Source organism: Bombina bombina, chromosome 5 (genome assembly GCF_027579735.1).
Source record: "Bombina bombina isolate aBomBom1 chromosome 5, aBomBom1.pri, whole genome shotgun sequence".
Taxonomy (NCBI): domain Eukaryota; kingdom Metazoa; phylum Chordata; class Amphibia; order Anura; family Bombinatoridae; genus Bombina; species Bombina bombina.
Window position 1 is genome coordinate 620,613,175 of NC_069503.1, and position 23,357 is coordinate 620,636,531.

Genomic DNA, 23,357 nt, shown 5'->3' on the forward strand with positions numbered 1-23,357 from the left:
CCAAATACCAAAGTAATGCAGTATGCAGTTATACCTTTTTATTGTACTAACCTAATACTTAAAAGACAAGCTTTCAAGAGTTTTCCTTTCTTCCTCAAGTATAGCTTCAGACCGAGAAAGAGAGGAAAAACGCTCAAGCTTTTATTTATAGTTTAAAGCAATAACAGTATGACTCTGTAAATCAGGGTTCTTCAAACGTTTCCCCCCCCAAGACCCAGTGCCATTATAACGCATACCTTTGTGACTATATTTTTTTGTTTGGTCTGAAAACACACACACCCTCACGCAACACACTCACCCTCATACTACACACACACCACACACATACCACACACCCTCATACAACACACACACTTTAATACAGCACACACACTCATACTACACATACTCAACATCATACTGCACACCACACACTCACCCTCATACACTCACCCTCATACTGTGCACATACCACACACTCACCCTCATACTACACACACACCACACACTCACCCTGATACTACACACACACCACACACTCACCCTGATACTACACACACACACACACCACACACTCACCCTGATACTACACACACACACACCACACACTCACCCTGATACTACACACACACACACCACACACTCACCCTTATACTACACACACAGACACACCACACACTCACCCTGATACTACACACACACACCACACACTCACCCTCATACTACACACATACACACCACACACATACACACCACACACTCACCCTCATACTACACACACACACCACACACTCACCCTCATACTACACACACTCACCCTCATACTACACACACACACCACACACTCACCCTCATACTACACACACACACACCACACACTCACCCTCATACTACACACACACACACCACACACTCACCCTAATACTACACACACACTCACCCTCATACAACACACACCACACACATAATAAGGTATATGGTATATCACAAGTTTTTTTGGGACAAATACTTTTTTTCAATAAAAGCAAGATGTGTTTAAAGGGACATGAAACACAAAATTTTTCATTAATGGTCTAGAAAGAGCATGCAATTTGAAATAACTTTCTAATTTACTTCTATTATCTAATTTGCTTCATTCGTTTGATACCCTTTGCTGAAAAGCATAAAGTATATAGATAGGCTCAGTAGCTGCACATAGATGTCTTGTGTGATTGGCTCACCCATGTGCATTGCTATTTCTTCAACAAAGTATATGTAAACAATGAAGCAAATTAGATAGTATAAGTAAATTGGAATGTTGTTTAAAATGTTATTCTCTATCTGAATCATGAAAGAAAAAAAATTGGGTTTAGTGTCCCTTTAATGTCCTTTTAATCATGAATATCCAAGTTTTCTACTGTAAATACTAGAATATATAAGACAATGTGTAAAAGAGTGAGTCAATTTGAATATTGAATGTACTGTACCACAATTACATGAAAACAAATTCTAGCTCTCAATTCATGGCAAGATTCCTAACTGAACTCTGCTTTTAATAATAATCAGTTATGATAATTAAAAAGTATTAGATATTATCTGAGATGTGTTTCTGAAATGCAGTGTCTCATTCACTGAACATGTTGTTATCTGCAAAGTATTTATTAAATTGGTAGCAATTCTGTGGCCACAGAAAGTAATAACATAATTATTTTACAGTGCATTATTTATACAGTTCTAATCATAAATTATACTAAAATTATATTATATAAATAATAATAAATTATTCACAATTGCATCATTGCAGACTGCTGGCATGTGCAACAAATATGCTATTGTTTCTATGCCAGAGTTGTTATACACACCAGTATCCAGAAGATGGAGCCATAGAGAAAAATGTGGTGGAAAAAGACTTGGCAAAAACGGAGTGTCATATTTTCTTGAAGAACCATACACTTCTCATTATAAACAGTGCTCTGATGGTATGAATGAATCTGCTGTGAGCAGAAATTACAGTTGGAACACTTTTCATGATGTATCAGACAAATTTGTTTACTAACTGGGCAGCATAAATAGCAGACATGTATCGTATATTCTTTCCTGATATTGGTTCTTTGTTACACTTTTTTTTAGCGATATTTGACCTGCAGATAGTCACTTTGCACATCCACATTACCAAGAAGATATAAATTATTGGTAATAGTAAATTTAGTTTTGTTTTTTTTTTTTAACGTTTACACTCCTGAGTCCTGAAACAGTGAATCATTTATAATGGAGGGAGGAGGTGCTTCGTAATCGTTATGCTTTTTAGTGATATGACCTGCAGTCAACTAGCACAGAACACCCAAATTAGCAAGAAGATATGCCGGTAACAGTAAATTTGGGGATTTTTTTTAACATTTACAGAACAGTGAGTGAATCATCATGCATTCTTTCTCTTACCCCAGAATAAGATCTGCTCTATCTTCTTCGTCACAGATTATTCTTAGACTGTGCCACTGCTGGTGCTGCTGCATTTGATGTTCCCGCGCTTCTGCACACAGCACCAGCTGGCTGGCTCCTCCCTCTTCCTCTCCAATGGCAGTGAGTCTCTGGTCACAATTATGTTCCTTGTGCTGGCATGTGTGATAGGAACGAATGTGACTTTGCTGCCCTGCCTGATACTCAGACTGGAGAAGGAGCAAATAGCGCACCAACATGCACGGTATATTAGAGTGCCGTGGTGCTGCGTAACACGTGTAGAGCCGGTGTTGTGGTGTGGTGGGTTCCAAGTGTGAACATGGGTTTGGGGAGGCGCGCTGTCACTGCGCAATTATTTACCTCAGTCACATCATTCTCAATTCACTGACTCAAAATAAAAACAGTCACCCATCCGGCCCAGAGTGAAAAATAAACATAAAAAAAATACACTCCTCCAAGTCCTCCAGCATTATGTAAGTGCTGGGGATGGCGGGGGGGGGGGCAAGCCATTATTTGGGGGGGGGCAAGTGCCTCGCTACTTTTAGTCATCTGCATCATCTGTGCCGAGTTCATTCTTTACTGTGATCTTGTGGGATATAAAAAAAAAAAGGAATAAAAACAAAAAACTGAGAATGGAAATAAGGTGACATCTAAGGCGCATGATCCCTCGCTAGTCCTGGGATAAGCATACAGATGCTTACATTTGGTCTATAATAGGATAGGGCTACCAAAGACACAGAGGTAACAATACTGTCATTTTTTTACTGAGATAGTAAGGTGATATATTTTCTTGTAAGCCTTTTACAGATCTGCTGCATCACTTTTAAATGATTCAGCATTTGGATATTACGTCTCTTTAAATGTACAACTCCTTAAGATCTGAAACCGTTCTAATACAGCATTAAAGGAACACTCAAGTCAAAATAAACTTATGATTCAGAAATAGCATGGAATTTTTAGTTATCAAATTTTGCAGTCTTTTTATTTTCACACTTTCTGGGCAACAAGCTCCTACTGAGCATGTGCAGAAGCTCACAGGGTATACATATAGTCTGTGATTGTCTGAGGTCTGTCACATGATACAAAGGGCCAGACAATGGGAGAAAAAAATCTACTGCTTATTTGAAATTCAGAGTAAGTGCGATGGCATTGTCTTTTTATTATGTAATTGTTAATTATGTAATTCTACTGCACTGAGTGGTCCTTTAAGCAACATTGCCAACATCTAAAAGTTTAGATAAAGATTTCATGGTGAAATCTATTACTTAGAAAATGTCCAGAACTGCGCAAGAAAGGTCAGACGCAGACACCATTATGGTACTTAAAATAACCCTCTCCTGCATTAATAATAGGGATGGGCGAATATTTTGCAACATTCAAAAAATAAATTGAATGTTTACATAACATTCTAACATTCAAATGTTCGGTTTCGAATTTTACGATCACTTTCGAATATATTTAGAAAAATTCGAATTTATATATTTCGATCGAAATAGAAACATTCAAATTGATATATTTGTATCTATTATGTATCAATTTACTAGATTCCCTACCACATGAACTACTGAACTTCTGAATAGTATTTGTTAATTTCAAATATGGACCTTCGATCTAATTATAAACATTCAAATTCGAAAGCTGTAGCATTCGATTATAGAATTTTTAAGACTATTCGTTCGTATCAACATTCGGATTTGTAATTCAAATTTCGGTAATAACATTCATTCTAATATGAACATAAAGTCTTAAGGTCTATATTCTGGGCTGTACAGTGTATATATATATATATATATATATATATATATATATATATATATATATATATATTTATTTATAGGTTTAAGTGGTTATTTATATGACCAAATGCTTCAAAACTACGGCCTAACAGTCGCTCTATATCATAATTTCATAAATGCAACACAAATAAAAACAGCATAAGAAGGGAAAGAAGAGTAAGATAAATCAAGAGGTCTCTGTGGATTGATATAAAAGGATCAGGAATTGGGTTAGTAAAGATTTGGTAATTATAGGCAGTGACAGAGCAATAATAAATGCCACAGGAGTTTACCATAAACGTTAGTGGTGCATTTTCTGGGTTTGGCTTGCATGGAACATATGCCATTATTTAAGCTGTCGCATAAAAAGGTTAATGGAAATATATAATTTTCATTAAAATAGTGATATAATTAGGGATTATTATATCTTAACTGCATGTCCAAAAGGCTTCAGAGACCACCATAGCTTTACAGCTGTACTCATGGGCACTGGGAGCAGGTACGGACTGCTCCATGTGTCCACTAGTGATGTCCCGAACTGTTCGCCCGCGAACGGTTCACAGCGAACATAGGTTGTTCGCGTTCGCGTTTGTGGGCGAACACATGGCGATGTTCGATCCGCCCCTATTGTGGAAACTTTGACCCTTTATGTCACAGCCGCCTGACACATTAGAGCCAATCAACATCAGACACTCCCTCACAGACACTCCCAGCTACTCGGAATCCGCCATTTTAGACTCATAACGACCTTGCTTTTTTAATGAGAGGACGTGTTATGTTTTTTCTCCTGACATTAATAGGAAAAACATAGCTAGGCTAGTGTATTTACAGTCCAGAAGGACTCCACTCATCTCTGCTGCAAGCACAGCACCCCAAAAAGCCCTTTTTAGGGCTATATTTCGTGCCGTTTTTTTTTTTTTTCTTTTTTCTTAGCATTTGCCTGGCTTTCAGCTGTGTGTTTAAGGCTCACAGCATATGCTGTGACTACTGCCACCACTGATATCTCCCTAACAACATTAGTTTAAATTTAACTAACCCAAAAATATAATTATTTTTCTAGTGTAATTTTTTTTCATTTTCTATCAGGCCAGTGTCACACAGCATATACTCTGGTTCATTGCTCTGTGCTAGCCAGCAGCCAGCAGTGTTAATATCCGTTTATAACATTATTTTTAATTTAGAGCCAATCAACATCAGACACTCCCTCACAGACACTCCCAGCTACTCGGAATCCGCCATTTTAGACTCATAACGACCTTGCTTTTTTAATGAGAGGACGTGTTATGTTTTTTCTCCTGACATTAATAGGAAAAACATAGCTAGGCTAGTGTATTTACAGTCCAGAAGGACTCCACTCATCTCTGCTGCAAGCACAGCACCCCAAAAAGCCCTTTTTAGGGCTATATTTCGTGCCGTTTTTTTTCTTTTTCTTTTTTCTTAGCATTTGCCTGGCTTTCAGCTGTGTGTTTAAGGCTCACAGCATATGCTGTGACTACTGCCACCACTGATATCTCCCTAACAACATTAGTTTAAATTTAACTAACCCAAAAATATAATTATTTTTCTAGTGTAATTTTTTTTCATTTTCTATCAGGCCAGTGTCACACAGCATATACTCTGGTTCATTGCTCTGTGCTAGCCAGCAGCCAGCAGTGTTAATATCCGTTTATAACATTATTTTTAATTTAAAAAAAAAACCACAAAAAAATATTTTTCTAGTGTAATCTAATTACATTTACTATCATGCCTGTGTCTGTCAGGCTCACTCAGCATTAATATACCTCTTTTTTTTCAGTCTTTTGGATAATTGGTCTGTGCCAGGCAGCCACCCAGCACTCATATCTATTTTTCTTTCACCTTAATTTTAATATAAAAAAAAAAAAGTTTAAATTTGTTTGCTAGTGTAATCAAATCTAATTTTCTATCCGGCCTGTGTGTTTTGCTGACATAGAGAGCCTACTGTGTTTACTTGCTGCCCTCACTAGTCTATGAGCCACGACTCATATGTGTTTAACCTTTTTTTAATTTCCCCCCCAAAAAAATAATTTCAATAATTTTTCTAGTGTAATCTAATAGTATTTTCTATCAGGCGTGTGTGTATCCGACATACATAGCCTACTGTTTTTAATGGCTGCCCTTCCAAGGCTATCAGCCACGACTCATATGTATGTGCTTAACCTTTTTCTTAAAATTTCCAAAAAAAAGTCTTTAAATCATTATGCTAGTGTAATCTAATTGTATTTTCTATCAGGCCTGTGTCTAACTGTCTATCTGACTTACACAGCATACTGTTGTTATAATTGCTGCCCTACGTAGCAGCCAGCCAGTGCGACCACTCATAGAGTCATATGTGCATTGCACTTCTTAACATAATTTTAATATTAAAATCTAAAATTTTAAAATATTTTGCTAGTGTAATGTAACTTAATTTTCTATCAGTCCTGTGTTTTTGTCACTTACACAGCATAATGTGTTAAATTACTGCCCTACCTACCATCCACGACTCATATCTGCCAGCCTGTCTGCCAGGCCCAAGTAGCCAATTAGTGGCACCAATCACAATTCTTGTAACAGTAATAATAATAAAAAAAAAACATAATTTTTTGGACTGCAAATATTCAGTCTCCTAGGGCCATTGAATTTCATTTACCTCCTGCCTGCCACTGCCAGCCTTTTGTGCCAGGCCGTCTAGCCAACTATTTACACCAATCATAATTGTTGTCACAGTCAGACAGTATAGTTATTAATTTAAATAAATAAAAATTTTAGTGTTGATCTTAACCCTCAGTTTGCTCGTGCCTTTGAATTGCACTTTTCTACAGCCTTCCAAGCCTGTGTGCCAGGCCTACTTAAAAAATATTTACACCAATCATATTTGTTGTGACAGTATTCTAATAATTAAAAATTAAAATTTTTGGTAATAGTTGCTGTGATTTGAATCCTCAGTTTGCTGGTGCCATTGAATAGCACTTTCCTCCTGCCTTGCAGCATGCTGTGAGCCAGGCCCACCTAGCCAATTGTTGTCAGCAATCATATTTCTGTTAACAGTATTGCAAAAATTGTCAATCATCACTGTTTTGACTGTCAGTAATCAGTCTCCTAGTGTCCTTGAATTGAATCTCCCTCCTGCCTGCCATCCTTTTGTGCCAGGCCGTCTTGCCAACTATTTACACCGATCCTAATTTTTTGTCACAGTATAGTTACTAATTAAAATTAAAAAAATCTTTATTGTTGATGATCTTAACCCTCAGTTTGCTCGTGCCTTTGAATTGCACTTTTCTACAGCCTTCCAAGCCTGTGTGCCAGGCCTACTTAAAAAATATTTACACCAATCATATTTGTTGTGACAGTATTCTAATAATTAAAAATTAAAATGTTTGGTAATAGTTGCTGTGATTTGAATCGTCAGTTTGCTGGTGCCATTAAATAGCACTTTCCTCCTGCCTTGCAGCCTGCTGTGAGCCAGGCCCACCTAGCCAATTGTTGTCAGCAATCATATTTCTGTTATCAGTATTGCAAAAATTGTCAATCATCACTGTTTAGACTGTCAATAATCAGTCTCCTAGTGTCCTTGAATTGCATCTCCCTCCTGCCTGCCATCCTTTTGTGCCAGGCCGTCTTGCCAACTATTTACACCAATCCAAATTTTTTGTCACAGTATAGTTACTAATTACAATTAAAAAAATCTTTATTGTTGATGATCTTAACCCTCAGTTTGCTCGTGCCTTTGAATTGCATTTTTCTACAGCCTTCCAAGCCTGTGTGCCAGGCCTACTTAAAAAATATTTACACCAATCACATTTGTTGTGACAGTATTCTAATAATTAAAAATTAAAATTTTTGGTAATAGTTGCTGTGATTTGAATCCTCAGTTTGCTGGTGCCATTGAATAGCACTTTCCTCCTGCCTTGAAGCCTGCTGTGAGCCAGGCACACCTAGCCAATTGTTGTCAGCAATCATATTTCTGTTAACAGTATTGCAAAAATTGTCAATCATCACTGTTTAGACTGTCAGTAATCAGTCTCCTAGTGTCCTTGAATTGCATCTCCCTCCTGCCTGCCATCCTTTTGTGCCAGGCCGTCTTGCCAACTATTTACACCAATCCAAATATTTTGCAACAGTATAGTTACTAATTACAATTAAAAAAATCTTTATTGTTGATGATCTTAACCCTCAGTTTGCTCGTGCCTTTGAATTGCACTTTTCTACAGCCTTCCAAGCCTGTGTGCCAGGCCTACTTAAAAAATATTTACACCAATCATATTTGTTGTGACAGTATTCTAATAATTAAAAATTAAAAATTTTGGTAATAGTTGCTGTGATTTGAATCCTCAGTTTGCTGGTGCCATTGAATAGCACTTTCCTCCTGCCTTGCAGCCTGCTGTGAGCCAGGCCCACCTAGCCAATTGTTGTCAGCAATCATATTTCTGTTAACAGTATTGCAAAAATTGTCAATCATCACTGTTTAGACTGTCAGTAATCAGTCTCCTAGTGTCCTTGAATTGCATCTCCCTCCTGCCTGCCATCCTTTTGTGCCAGGCCGTCTTGACAACTATTTACACCAATCCAAATTTTTTGTCACAGTATAGTTACTAATTACAATTAAAAAAATCTTTATTGTTGATGATCTTAACCCTCAGTTTGCTCGTGCCTTTGAATTGCATTTTTCTACAGCCTTCCAAGCCTGTGTGCCAGGCCTACTTAAAAAATATTTACACCAATCATATTTGTTGTGACAGTATTCTAATAATTAAAAATTAAAATTTTTGGTAATAGTTGCTGTGATTTGAATCCTCAGTTTGCTGGTGCCATTGAATAGCACTTTCCTCCTGCCTTGCAGCCTGCTGTGAGCCAGGCACACCTAGCCAATTGTTGTCAGCAATCATATTTCTGTTAACAGTATTGCAAAAATTGTCAATCATCACTGTTTAGACTGTCAGTAATCAGTCTCCTAGTGTCCTTGAATTGCATCTCCCTCCTGCCTGCCATCCTTTTGTGCCAGGCCGTCTTGCCAACTATTTACACCAATCCAAATATTTTGCAACAGTATAGTTACTAATTACAATTAAAAAAATCTTTATTGTTGATGATCTTAACCCTCAGTTTGCTCGTGCCTTTGAATTGCACTTTTCTACAGCCTTCCAAGCCTGTGTGCCAGGCCTACTTAAAAAATATTTACACCAATCATATTTGTTGTGACAGTATTCTAATAATTAAAAATTAAAAATTTTGGTAATAGTTGCTGTGATTTGAATCCTCAGTTTGCTGGTGCCATTGAATAGCACTTTCCTCCTGCCTTGCAGCCTGCTGTGAGCCAGGCCCACCTAGCCAATTGTTGTCAGCAATCATATTTCTGTTAACAGTATTGCAAAAATTGTCAATCATCACTGTTTAGACTGTCAGTAATCAGTCTCCTAGTGTCCTTGAATTGCATCTCCCTCCTGCCTGCCATCCTTTTGTGCCAGGCCGTCTTGACAACTATTTACACCAATCCAAATTTTTTGTCACAGTATAGTTACTAATTACAATTAAAAAAATCTTTATTGTTGATGATCTTAACCCTCAGTTTGCTCGTGCCTTTGAATTGCATTTTTCTACAGCCTTCCAAGCCTGTGTGCCAGGCCTACTTAAAAAATATTTACACCAATCATATTTGTTGTGACAGTATTCTAATAATTAAAAATTAAAAATTTTGGTAATAGTTGCTGTGATTTGAATCCTCAGTTTGCTGGTGCCATTGAATAGCACTTTCCTCCTGCCTTGCAGCCTGCTGTGAGCCAGGCACACCTAGCCAATTGTTGTCAGCAATCATATTTCTGTTAACAGTATTGCAAAAATTGTCAATCATCACTGTTTAGACTGTCAGTAATCAGTCTCCTAGTGTCCTTGAATTGCATCTCCCTCCTGCCTGCCATCCTTTTGTGCCAGGCCGTCTTGCCAACTATTTACACCAATCCAAATATTTTGTCACAGTATAGTTACTAATTACAATTAAAAAAATCTTTATTGTTGATGATCTTAACCCTCAGTTTGCTCATGCCTTTGAATTGCACTTTTCTACAGCCTTCCAAGCCTGTGTGCCAGGCCTACTTAAAAAATATTTACACCAATCATATTTGTTGTGACAGTATTCTAATAATTAAATATTAAAATTTTTGGTAATAGTTGCTGTGATTTGAATCGTCAGTTTGCTGGTGCCATTGAATAGCACTTTCCTTGTGCCTTGCAGCCTGCTGTGAGCCAGGCCCACCTAGCCAATTGTTGTGAGCAATCATATTTCTGTTAACAGTATTGCAAAAATTGTCAATCATCACTGTTTAGACTGTCAGTAATCAGTCTCCTAGTGTCCTTGAATTGCATCTCCCTCCTGCCTGCCATCCTTTTGTGCCAGGCCGTCTTGCCAACTATTTACACCAATCCAAATATTTTGTCACAGTATAGTTACTAATTACAATTAAAAAAATCTTTATTGTTGATGATCTTAATCCTCAGTTTGCTCGTGCCCTAGAATAGCACTTTTCTACAGCCTTCCAAGCCTGTGTGCCAGGCCTACTTAAAAAATATTTACACCAATCATATTTGTTGTGACAGAATTCTAATAATTAAAAATTAAAATTTTCGGTAATAGTTGCTGTGATTTGAATCGTCAGTTTGCTGGTGCCATTGAATAGCACTTTCCTCCTGCCTTGCAGCCTGCTGTGAGCCAGGCCCACCTAGCCAATTGTTGTCAGCAATCATATTTCTTTTAACAGTATTGCAAAAATTGTCAATCATCACTGTTTTGACTGTCAGTAATCAGTCTCCTAGTGTCCTTGAATTGCATCTCCCTCCTGCCTGCCATCCTTTTGTGCCAGGTCGTCTTGCCAACTATTTACACCAATCCTAATTGTTGTCACAGTATAGTTACTAATTAAAATAAAAAAAAATCTTGATTGTTGATCTTAATCCTCATTTTGCTTGTGCCATTGAATTGCACTTTTCTACTGCCTGCCAGCCTGTGTGCCAGGCCCAACTATCCAATTAGTGCTAGCAATCATATTTCTTTTAACAGTATTGCAAAATTTGTCAATCAACACTGTTTTGACTGTCAATCTGCAGTCTACTAGTGCCCTTGAATTGCATTTTCCTCCTGCCTGCCTGCCTGTGTGCCAGTCCCAACTAGCCAATTAGTGCCACCACTCATATTTATTGTAACAGGATTGGAATTTTTGTTAATCATAACTGTTTTGACTGTGATTCTTCAGTCTCCTAGTGCCATTGAATTGCAGTTTCCTTTCTCCCAGCGTGTGTGCCAGACAGGCTCATTTGCCAAATAGTGCCAAACAATCATATTTGTTGCCACAGTACTAGTAATATTTCAAAAAATTAACAATTTGTGATTTTTAAAACATCTGTCTTTTTTGTTGTTGTCAGTTCTCACAGTGTATACTGTGCCCACTTTCACAGTGCCACCACTCAATTGGTGTAATAGTATTGTTAGTGTCCATTTAAAAAAAATGACAGGCAGAGGCAGGCCACCCCGCAGGTTCCGTGGTCGTGGTTGTGGTGCTGTGATTCCTTTAGACCCTACAAATATGCACATTGTTCAGACGCCGGGTGCCAGGGGGGATGCAAAAACTTCTGAGGAGGACCTAGTTGAATGGCTAACACAGGAAACCCAATCTTCTTCAGCTTCCGCTGCTAGTCCTCCTAACCTTGACGCACCATCTAAGTCCAGCTGTGCTTTGGGCAGGTCTCAAGTGACCAGTGACACTCCGCCGCCTGTCGCCACCAACAACACTAGCACCACAGCCGCTTCACTTGATCTGTCACAGGAGTTATTGACATATCATTTTGAAGAAATGAGTGATGCGCAACCATCATTGACAGAGGATGTAGATAATAGTGATCAGTCTCAGTCAGGCAGCATTACCGACATGGAGGTACGGTGTGATCATGATGATGATGTTGTAGCCGCTGCTGCTTCCTTTCTTGATGTTTCAGATACAAGTGAAGCGGTTGATGATGATGTGTCGGTGGATGTCACGTGGGTGCCTGCTAGAAGAGAAGAAGAAGAGGGGGAAAGTTCAGATGGGGAGACAGAGAGGAGGAGGAGGAGGAGACTATTTGGAAGCACGGGGAGGTCGTCTCAAGGAGCTAGTGGCACAGTCAGACAGCATGCATCGTCACCAGGGGTCAGCCAGACAGCCCGCCGACGCCCATCAACGCATGCTGTTGCCACCACCAGAATGCCATCATCGCAGAGCTCAGCAGTGTGGCATTTTTTGTGTGTGTCTGCCTCTGACAACAGCGATGCCATTTGCAACCTGTGCCAAAAGAAACTGAGTCGTGGGAAGTCCAACAGCCACCTAGGTACAACTGCTTTGCGAAGGCACATGGTCTCCCATCACAAAGGCCGATGGGAAGAACACATGAGTAGAAGCAGCACACAAAGTGAAAGCCGCCCTCCTCCTCCTGCTCCAGCATCTTCAGCCACGTCAACCAGTGCTGTCCTCCTTGCCCCCTCTCAACCATCCTCCACTCAGTCTCTCTTACGTAGCAGTTCCTGGTCATCTGCCCACAGTCAGGTGTCTGTCAAGGACATGTTTGAGCGTAAGAAGCCAATTTCTCAAAGTCACCCCCTTGCCCGGCGTCTGACAGCTGGCTTGTCTGAACTCTTAGCCCGCCAGCTTTTACCATACAAGCTGGTGGAGTCTGATGCTTTCAAAAAATTTGTATCTATTGGGACACCGCAGTGGAAGGTACCTGGCAGAAATTTCTTTTCACAAAAGGCAATCCCAAACCTGTACTCTGTTGTGAGAAAGGAAGTTATGGCATGTCTGGCACACAGCGTTGGGGCAAGGGTCCATATGACCACGGATAGCTGGTCTGCAAAGCATGGTCAGGGCAGGTATATCACCTACACTGTGCATTGGGTAAACCTGCTGACTACTGACAAGCATGGAATGCGTGGCTCTGCAGAAGAGTTGGTGACACCGCCACGACTTGCAGGCAGGCCTGCTGCTACCTCCTCTACTCCTCCTACTCCATCCTCTTCCATAACCTCTTCCTCGGCTGAGTCCTCTTCAACTTCTGCGTCTTGCTCCACATCTATGGCACCCCCCCCAGCTCCCCAGGTACTATGCTACATCCCGGGTACGGCAGTATCACGCCGTCTTGGGGTTGACTTGCCTGAAAGCGGAGAGTCACACCGCACCAGCACTCCTGACCGCCCTGAACGCACAGGTGGATCAGTGGCTGACTCCGCACCAACTGGAGATTGGCAAGGTTGTTTCTGACAATGGAAGTAATTTGGTGGCGGCATTGAAATTGGGCAAGTTGACACATGTGCCGTGCATGGCACATGTGTGTAATCTGATTGTACAACGATTTGTCCATAAGTACCCAGGCTTACAGGACGTCCTGAAGCAGGCCAGGAAGGTGTGTGGCCATTTCAGGCGTTCCTACACGGCCATGGCGCACTTGTCTGATATCCAGCGTCGAAACAACCTGCCAGTGAGGCGCTTGATTTGCGACAGCCCGACACGGTGGAATTCAACACTCCTAATGTTTGACTGCCTGCTCCAACAAGAAAAAGCTGTTAATGAGTATTTGTATGACCGGGGTGCTAGGACAGCCTCTGGGGAGCTGGGGATATTTTTGCCAAATTACTGGACGCTCATGCGCAATGCCTGTAGGCTCATGCGTCCTTTTGAGGAGGTGACAAACCTTGTCAGTCGCAGCGAAGGCACCATCAGCGACATCATACCATTTGTTTTCTTCCTGGAGCATGCCCTGCGAAGAGTGCTGGATCAGGCAGTAGATGAGCGTTAAGAGGAAGCGGGAGAGTTGTGGTGTCCATCACCCCCGCAAACAGCCGAATCAGCATTGCTTGCTGGACCTGCGGCAACGCAAGAAGAGGATTGTGAGGAAGAGGAGTCAGAGGAGGAAATTGGCTTTGGGGAGGATGAGGAGGAGGAAGACTGAGCACAACAGTCATCCCAGGGTGCTCGTTGTTGTCACCTATCTGGTACCCGTGGTGTTGTACGTGGCTGGGGGGAAGAAGATACCATCAGTGAGATCAGTGAGGAGGAGGAACGCGACATGATTAGCTCAGCATCCAACCTTGTTCAAATGGGTTCTTTCATGCTGTCGTGCCTGTTGAGGGACCCTCGTATAAAAAAGCTGAAGGAGAACGACCTGTACTGGGTGTCCACGCTCCTCGACCCCCGGTATAAGCATAAAGTGCCTGAAATGTTACCAAATTCCTGCAAGTCGGAAAGGATGGAGCATTTTCATAATAAATTAAAAACTATGCTTTACACAACGTATAAGGGTGATGTCACAGCACCACGGGAATGTAACAGGGGAAGAGATGAAATTAATCCTCCTTCTCCCACGACCACGGCGGCAAGGACCGGGCGCTTTCCTGACATCTTGTTGATGGAGGACATGCGTACCTTTTTAACTCCCATGCACCATCAGAGCCTTTCGGGATCCAGCCTTAGAGAAAGACTCAACTGACAGGTAGCAGACTACCTAGCTTTAACTGCGGATCTCGACACTCTCAGGAGCGATGGACCCCTTGACTACTGGGTGTGCAGGCTGGACTTGTGGCCTGAGCTATCCCAATTTGCAATGGAACTTCTGGCCTGCCCCGCTTCAAGTGTCCTGTCCGAAAGGACTTTTAGTGCAGCAGGAGGTTTTTTCACTGAGTCGCCTAGGTCAAAAAAGCCTTGACTATCTCACTTTTATAAAAATGAATGAGGGCTGGATCCCGAAGGGACTGACATTGGGCGATACATTTGAATAAAAAACTACTGATGATGATATGAGCTGCCTTGGGCTACAACTGGTACACAGGCTGGCCTTTTTTTTTTGGTTATAAAGACGGAGGACTTGCTTGACTTATCCGCCAACAACTAGTGTTCAAGCCACAAGCTTTTAGGGCACTTTATAAATGTTTTACAAACATCGATTTTTCTGGCCGCTGCTACAGCAGTTGCTCCAACAATACCCCAATTTTTCCAGTCATTTGTACATTCCTAATTTTTCTGGCCTCTGCTGCATCTCTGTGGGTACAAAACTCAAATAAAAAAAATAATGCACATAACACTAGTGATTAAACTGTTATGAATTGTACAACTTTACACACCACTCATATCCGGTGTACCATTCAATTGAACACAAAATGCAACAAATTTGAAAGAGTAGGACCGACCAAGCATCTTTATCCGTCTCTTGGTTGCTCTAAATTATCTCCGTGTTCCATCTATGACATACCTGTACTCTATTGTGCAAAAAGGTGGCATATGTTGTGTTTCATGCTGTTGTGCCTGTTGCGGGTCGTGGCCCATGATATAAAAAGGCTGAAGGAGAACGACCTGTAGTAATGGGTGCCCCATCCAGTTTTTAGAAAAATGTTCCTGGTTCCTCTCAATTATCTTTGGGTTTCTAAAATGGATGCCATACCTGTACTCGCTTGTGCAAAAGGATGGCATATGTGGTGGTGTTTCCTGCAGTTGTTTCTGTTGAGGGTGCTGGACCCTCTTATAAAAAAGCTGAAGGAGAATGACCTGGAGTGGGAGTCCAAGCATGGTTTTTGGTGCTATTTCACTTTTACAAACAATTATCTGTGGGTTTCACAAATCAATGCCGTACCAGTACTCTATTGTTCCAAAGTATGCCATATGTTCTCTTTCCTGCTGGTATTTTGTTTGAGGGTCCTGGACACTCTTATAAAAAGGCCTAAGGTGAAAGAGGTGTACTGGGTGTCCACTCTTTTTTATTTTCTATTTCTCATTTGACCAAAATTATCTCTGGTTTTGTAAAATCAATGCCGTACCTGTACTCTATTGTTCAAAAGGATGCCATACGTCCTCTTTCCTGCTGGTGTTTTTTTTGAGTGTCCAGGACCCTCTTATAAAAAGGCCTAAGGAGAAAGAGGTGTACTGGTTGGCCACTCATTTTTATTTTTCTATTTAACAATTGAACAAAATGATCTCTGGGTTTGTAAAATCAATGCTGTACCTGTACTCTATTGTTCAAAAGTATGCCATACGTCCTCTTTCCTGCTGGTGTTTTTTTTGAGGGTCCAAGACCCTCTTATAAAAAGGCCTAAGGAGAAAGAGGTGTACTGGCTGTCCATCGAATCATTTTTTTTATTCAAATTTACATTTTAAAAAAAATTTCTATGGGTTTCTAAAATCAATGCCTTTCCTGTACTCTTACTCTATTGTTAAAAAGTATGCCATATGTCCCCTTTCCTGCTGGTGTTTTGTTTGAGGGTCCTGGACCCTCTTATAAAAAGGCCTAGGGAGAAAGAATTGTACTGGGTGTCCATCCAATCATTTTTTTTTTAATTAAAATTCACGGTTGCAACAAATTATCCCCGGGTTTCTAAAATCAATGCCTTTCCTATAATCTTTTTTTCACAAAGGATGCCATATGTCCTCTTTCCTACTGCTGGTTTTGTTGAGTGTCCTGGAGCCTCTGCTAAAAAGGCAGAAGGATAAAGAAGTGTACTGGGTGTCTATTCAATGTTTTTTTAGATTTCCCGTTTGTAACAAATTTTTTCTGTCTTTCTAAAATCAATGCCTTTCCTGTAATCTATTTTTCAAAAGGATGCCATATGTCCTCTTTCATGCTGTTCTTTCTGTTGAGGCTCCGGGACACTCTTCTAAAAAGGCCTAAGGATAAATAAGTGTACTGGGTGTATAATCTATTTTTTTTTAGATTTCACGGTTGCAACTAATGATCTCTGTGTTTCTAAAATCAATGCCTTTCCTGTAATCTAATTTTCCAAAGGATGCCATATGTCCTCTTTCATGCTGCTGGTTTTGTGGAGGGTCCTGGAGCCTCTGCTAAAAAGGCCTAAGGATAAATAAGTGTACTTGGTGTATAATCAAAGTTTTTTGTGATTTCACGGTTGCAACTAATGATCTCTGTGTTTCTAAAATCAATGCCTTTCCTGTAATCTAATTTTCTAAAGGATGCCATATGTCCTCTTTCAAGCTGCTGGTTTTGTGGAGGGCCCTGGAGCCTCTGCTAAAAAGGCCTAAGGATAAAGAAGTGTACTGGGTGTCTAATCAATGTTTTTTTCGATTTACCGTTTGCAACTAATGATCTCTGTGTTTCTGAAATCAATGCCTTTCCTATAATCATTTTTTTCAAAAGGATGCCATATGTCCTCTTTCCTGCTGCTGGTTTTGTCAAGGGTCCTGGAGCCTCTGCTGCGCATAATAAAGAAAAAAAAAATTAATTTAACTTGACTTAATAACTGAAGCATGACTTCAGGAGTCAGGTGTGGTCGTAGGTAGTGGTTGTTGTTAGCAGATTATTTTTATTGCAAATTGCAATTGCCACAGTGTGCATAAAATGTGCGTCACTAGTTCAAATTTAAATTTTTTTTTTTCATTCAGGATTAGTTTGGGGTACGGCGCAATATTGGAAAGGCAAAAAACAGGTCTCGGTACCCGTTGATATAAGGGGTGACTACTACTGCTTTTACCAGGCTGCTCTTTGATAGCCCCAGAAAGTGTGACTATGAATCCCAAAAAGAAAATTAAATTAAGGTTGAAAACTAACTCCAAAGTAACTTGTAAGACCTGGAGCTCCTCAAACACACGTCCTACCTTAACAGCTATAGGCTCCCCAACCCACAAATCTTAACTTTTTCATGCCAATTGATATTGCCACAGCTGGAACAACAGTAAATAACATGTGCGTCACCACAGTCTCCGAAGCTGTTGTCGGATGTATACAAAAACACTGATAAAGTATTCCTTTAGGAGCGCAAAGAGATGGCTACCGGAACACTCCAGGAACTTCACAAGAGTGGCTGTATTGTGTTTCTGGTGATGTTTGAGACATCTGGGTAGTGTACAGGGAGGGCAAAAATCGTCTCCATCTCTGTGCACCAAAGGACATGACGTCCTTGTCATCCATAAGCACATGAAATTGCTGGCATTTTTGTTGCTTCAAGAAGTTCATTTTTTGTGGTGATAGATAGTACTGAATTAAATAAACTTTGGTTTCCTACCATACTCAAGACAATCTTGTATTTCAAAATTCGTACTTGCTGTGGGAAACAGTGGCCTGTCCATACCAGGAAGATGATTTAGACAGAAGTAACGAGCTCTGCTTGCAGGTGACACACGTCAATCATCAAAGGGGTTGCGTGCAGAATATGGCTGATGGCCCCTTATTCACATGTTTGTCCAGAGCCACAACATTTGCAAACAGCCAGAAGAAAGGTCGTTTCTCACCAGCCTTAAGTTGAGCTTCATTTACCAAATGCTGATATTCAAAAAAATAGACAAACAGTGCCTTAAATAACACATTTGCGATATGGATTCACCAGAGCAAGGTCATTGCAAGTACTAAGTTCCCACAATAACAAAATTAAAATGCCACAACTATGCAATCTTCACCTTCAGATTATTATTGTCACACTCCATTGTACTCCTATGCCCAGCTCCCTGCTCTTGTTTTTGTTGAGGGTCCTGGAGTCTCTGCTGAAAAGGCCTATGGATAATAAAGTGTACTGGGTGTCTGGTCAATGTTTTTTTTTATTTCCCGGTTGCAAGTAATTATCTCAGTGTTTCTAAAATCAATGCCTTTCCTGTAATCTATAATTCAAAAAGATTGACATATGTCCTCTTTCATGCTGTTGTTTCAGTTGCGGCTCCGGGACCCTCGTATTAACAAGGCCTGAGGATAAATAAGTGTAACCGGTGTCTAATGAATGTTTTTTTCTATTACACGGGTCATATAAATGATCTGTGGGTTTCTAAAATCAATGCCTTTCCTGTAATCTTTTATTCAAAAGGATGACATATCTCCTCTTTCATGCTGTTGTTTCGGTTGAGGCTCCGGGACCCTCGTATTAAAAAGGCCTGAGCATAAATAAGTGTCACGGGTGTGTAATCAATGTTTTTTTCTAATTTCACGGTTGCAAATAATGATCTGTGGGTTTCTAAAATCAATGCCTTTCCTGTAATCTTTTATTCAAAAGGATGACATATCTCCTCTTTCATGCTGTTGTTTCGGTTGAGGCTCCGGGACCATCGTATTAAAAAGGCCGGAGCATAAATAAGTGTCACGGGTGTGTAATCAATTTTTTTTTCTAATTTCACGGTTGCAAATAATGATCTGTGGGTTTCTAAAATCAATGCCTTTCCTGTAATCTTTTATTCAAAAGGATGACATATCTCCTCTTTCATGCTGTTGTTTCGGTTGAGGCTCCGGGACCCTCGTATTAAAAAGGCCTGAGCATAAATAAGTGTCACGGCTGTGTAATCAATGTTTTTTTCTAATTTCACGGTTGCAAATAATGATCTGTGGGTTTCTAAAATCAATGCCTTTCCTGTAATCTTTTATTCAAAAGGATGACATATCTCCTCTTTCATGCTGTTGTTTCGGTTGAGGCTCCGGGACCCTCGTATTAAAAAGGCCTGAGCATAAATAAGTGTCACGGGTGTGTAATCAATTTTTTTTTCTAATTTCACGGTTGCAAATAATGATCTGTGGGTTTCTAAAACCAATGCCTTTCCTGTAATCTTTTATTCAAAAGGATGACATATCTCCTCTTTCATGCTGTTGTTTCGGTTGAGGCTCCGGGACCCTCGTATTAAAAAGGCCTGAGCATAAATAAGTGTCACGGCTGTGTAATCAATGTTTTTTTCTAAATTCACGGTTGCAAATAATGATCTGTGGGTTTCTAAAATCAATGCCTTTCCTGTAATCTTTTATTCAAAAGGATGACATATCTCCTCTTTCATGCTGTTGTTTCGGTTGAGGCTCCGGGACCATCGTATTAAAAAGGCCGGAGCATAAATAAGTGTCACGGGTGTGTAATCAATTTTTTTTTCTAATTTCACGGTTGCAAACAATGATCTGTGGGTTTCTAAAATCAATGCCTTTACTGTAATCTTTTATTCAAAAGGATGACATATCTCCTCTTTCATGCTGTTGTTTCGGTTGAGGCTCCGGGACCCTCGTATTAAAAAGGCCTGAGCATAAATAAGTGTCACGGGTGTGTAATCAATTTTTTTTTCTAAATTCACGGTTGCAAATAATGATCTGTGGGTTTCTAAAATCAATGCCTTTACTGTAATCTTTTATTCAAAAGGATGACAGTACTACCAAAATACAGCCAATGAAGGGCCTTAGGAAGACTGAGCCAAGGTTGGATTGTAGTATTTGGTTAGGCTAATCATGATGGCCATGTAGACCACCACCACCGAGAGTCCTGGAAGTAACAGGGATGATGAGATGAAAGAGCTAAGAATAGTAGAACTTGAAACAACAGAGTTAGCCATGGGTGTTAGTGCAAAACCGCTTGGCTTTTTTTTGGCTTTGGGTGCGGCTATTCATGCAGGCCATATAGAGCTGAAAACATTCGGTGTCGTATCAGCTATTAAACTAATAAGAACAGTACTACCAAAATACAGCCAATGAAGGGCCTTAGGAAGACTGGGCCAAGGTTGGATTGTAGTATTTGGTTAGGCTAATCCTGATGGCCATGTAGACCACCACCACCGAGAGTCCTGGAAGTAACAGGGATGATGAGATGAAAGAGCTAAGAATAGTATAACTTGAAACAACAGAGTTAGCCATGGGTGTTAGTGCAAAACCGCTTGGCTTTTTTTTGGCTTTGGGTGCGGCTATTCATGCAGGCCATATAGAGCTGACAACATTCGGTGTCGTATCAGCTATTAAACTAATAAGAACAGTACTACCAAAATACAGCCATTGAAGGGCCTTAGGAAGACTGGGCCAAGGTTGGATTGTAGTATTTGGTTAGGCTAATCATGATGGCCATGTAGACCACCACCACCGAGAGTCCTGGAAGTAACAGGGATGATGAGATGAAAGAGCTAAGAATAGTAGAACTTGAAACAATAGAGTTAGCCATGGGTGTTAGTGCAACACCGCTTGGCTTTTTTTGGCTTTGGGTGCGGCTATTCATGCAGGCCATATAGAGCTGACAACATTTGGTGTCGTATCAGCTATTAAACTAATAAGAATAGTACTACCAAAATACAGCCAATGAAGGGCCTTAGGAAGACTGGGCCAAGGTTGGATTGTAGTATTTGGTTAGGCTAATCATGATGGCCATGTAGACCACCACCACCGAGAGTCCTGGAAGTAACAGGGATGATGAGATGAAAGAGCTAAGAATAGTAGAACTTGAAACAACAGAGTTAGCCATGGGTGTTAGTGCAAAACCGCTTGGCTTTTTTTTGGCTTTGGGTGCGGCTATTCATGCAGGCCATATAGAGCTGACAACATTCGGTGTCGTATCAGCTATTAAACTAATAAGAACAGTACTACCAAAATACAGCCATTGAAGGGCCTTAAGAAGACTGAGCCAAGGTTGGATTGTAGTATTTGGTTAGGCTAATCATGATGGCCATGTAGACCACCATGTAGTAATAAGAACAGTACTACCAAAATACAGCCAATGAAGGGCCTTAGGAAGACTGAGCCAAGGTTGGATTGTAGTATTTGGTTAGGCTAATCATGATGGCCATGTAGACCACCACCACCGAGAGTCCTGGAAGTAACAGGGATGATGAGATGAAAGTGCTAAGAATAGTACTACTTGAAACAACAGAGTTAGCCATGGGTGTTAATCCAAGACCGCTTGGATTTATTTTTGTATTGGGTGCAGCTAATCATGCAGGCCATATAGAGCTGACAACATTCGGTGTTGTATCAGCTATAAAAATAATAAGAACTGTACTATCAAAATACAGACAATGAAGGGCCTATGAAGACTGAGCAAAGGTTGGATTGTAGTATTTTGTTCGGCTAATCATGATGGCCATGTAGACCGCCCGTAACAGGGATGAAAGTGCTAAGAATAGTACTAATTGAAACAACAGAGTTAGCCATGAGTGTTAGTCTAAGACCACTCGGCTTTTTTTTGGGTTTGGGTGCAGCTAATCATGAAGGACAGATAGACCTGCCACCATTTGGTGTTGTAACAGGTATGAAAATGCAAAGAACAGTACTACATAACACAACCTACTTACCATGGGTCCCAGAACATATGTTTGGTTGTTATATTTTGTAAGGGTAATCATGCAGGCCATATAGACCTCCACCGATAGGGTGAGTATGAGTAACAGCTATTAAAATGCGAAGGACATTACTAATTAACACAACATAGTTACCATGGGTCGCAGACCAAGAGCAGATGTCTTATTATTATATTTTGTATGGGTAATCATCCAGGCCGTATAGACCTCACCAAATAGGGGGAGTTACAGAGATTAAAGTGCTAAGAATGGTAGTACTTAAAACACAACCTCGTTAAAATAGGTAGCAGACCACATGTCTTATTATTATAATTTTTCAGGGTAATCTGGCAGGCCATATAGAACTCCCCCGATAGGGGCGGGGGGAACAGGGATTAAAGTGCTAAGAAAAGTACTAATTGACACAAGCTAGTTGGGTCCAAGAACGCATGTTTGATTATTAGAATTTATTAGGGTAATTATATATCTAACAAATCTATCTATTTCTCTTCTATCGATTCTATCTAACTATCAATCTATGTATATCTATCTATCCTATCTATCACTATCAATCTATCTTCTGTCCGGGATGTTTTGAGACAGCCACTTTGGGAATGTTAGTTGATTTAGACCCATTATGGCTTAAAAGCAGACTCTGCATCAACTATGTAATTTTCCATGGGAGTTTTGCCAGGGATCCCCCTCCAGCATGCAACAGTCCAGGTGTTAGTACCCTTGAAACAACTTTTCCATCACTATTGTGGCCAGAAAGAGTCCTTGTAGGTTTTAAAGTTCGCCTGCCTATTGAATTCAATGGCGGCTCGTGCGTTCGCGAACAATACCAGAAGTTCGAGTCCGCGGTTCGCGAACCGAAAATTTTAGGTTTGCGACATCACTAGTGTCCACAAGCACAGCTGCCACCATGACAGAGAGCTCACAGCAACATCTACCAATGACCATGATGGGTTTTAACAGTACTTTAATAGGAGAAAATGCATTAGGCTTTTTTTTTTTTTTTTTAATATAGACTTTAAAGTCAGAAACTTTATGAAAAATAGGGGGAAATGGAAAATTAAAATGCCATATTAATTTTAAAATGTCATGCTCATAGGCGTCGAGACCATTTACAATCCACCATAGTTTTACAGCTGTATCCATGGGC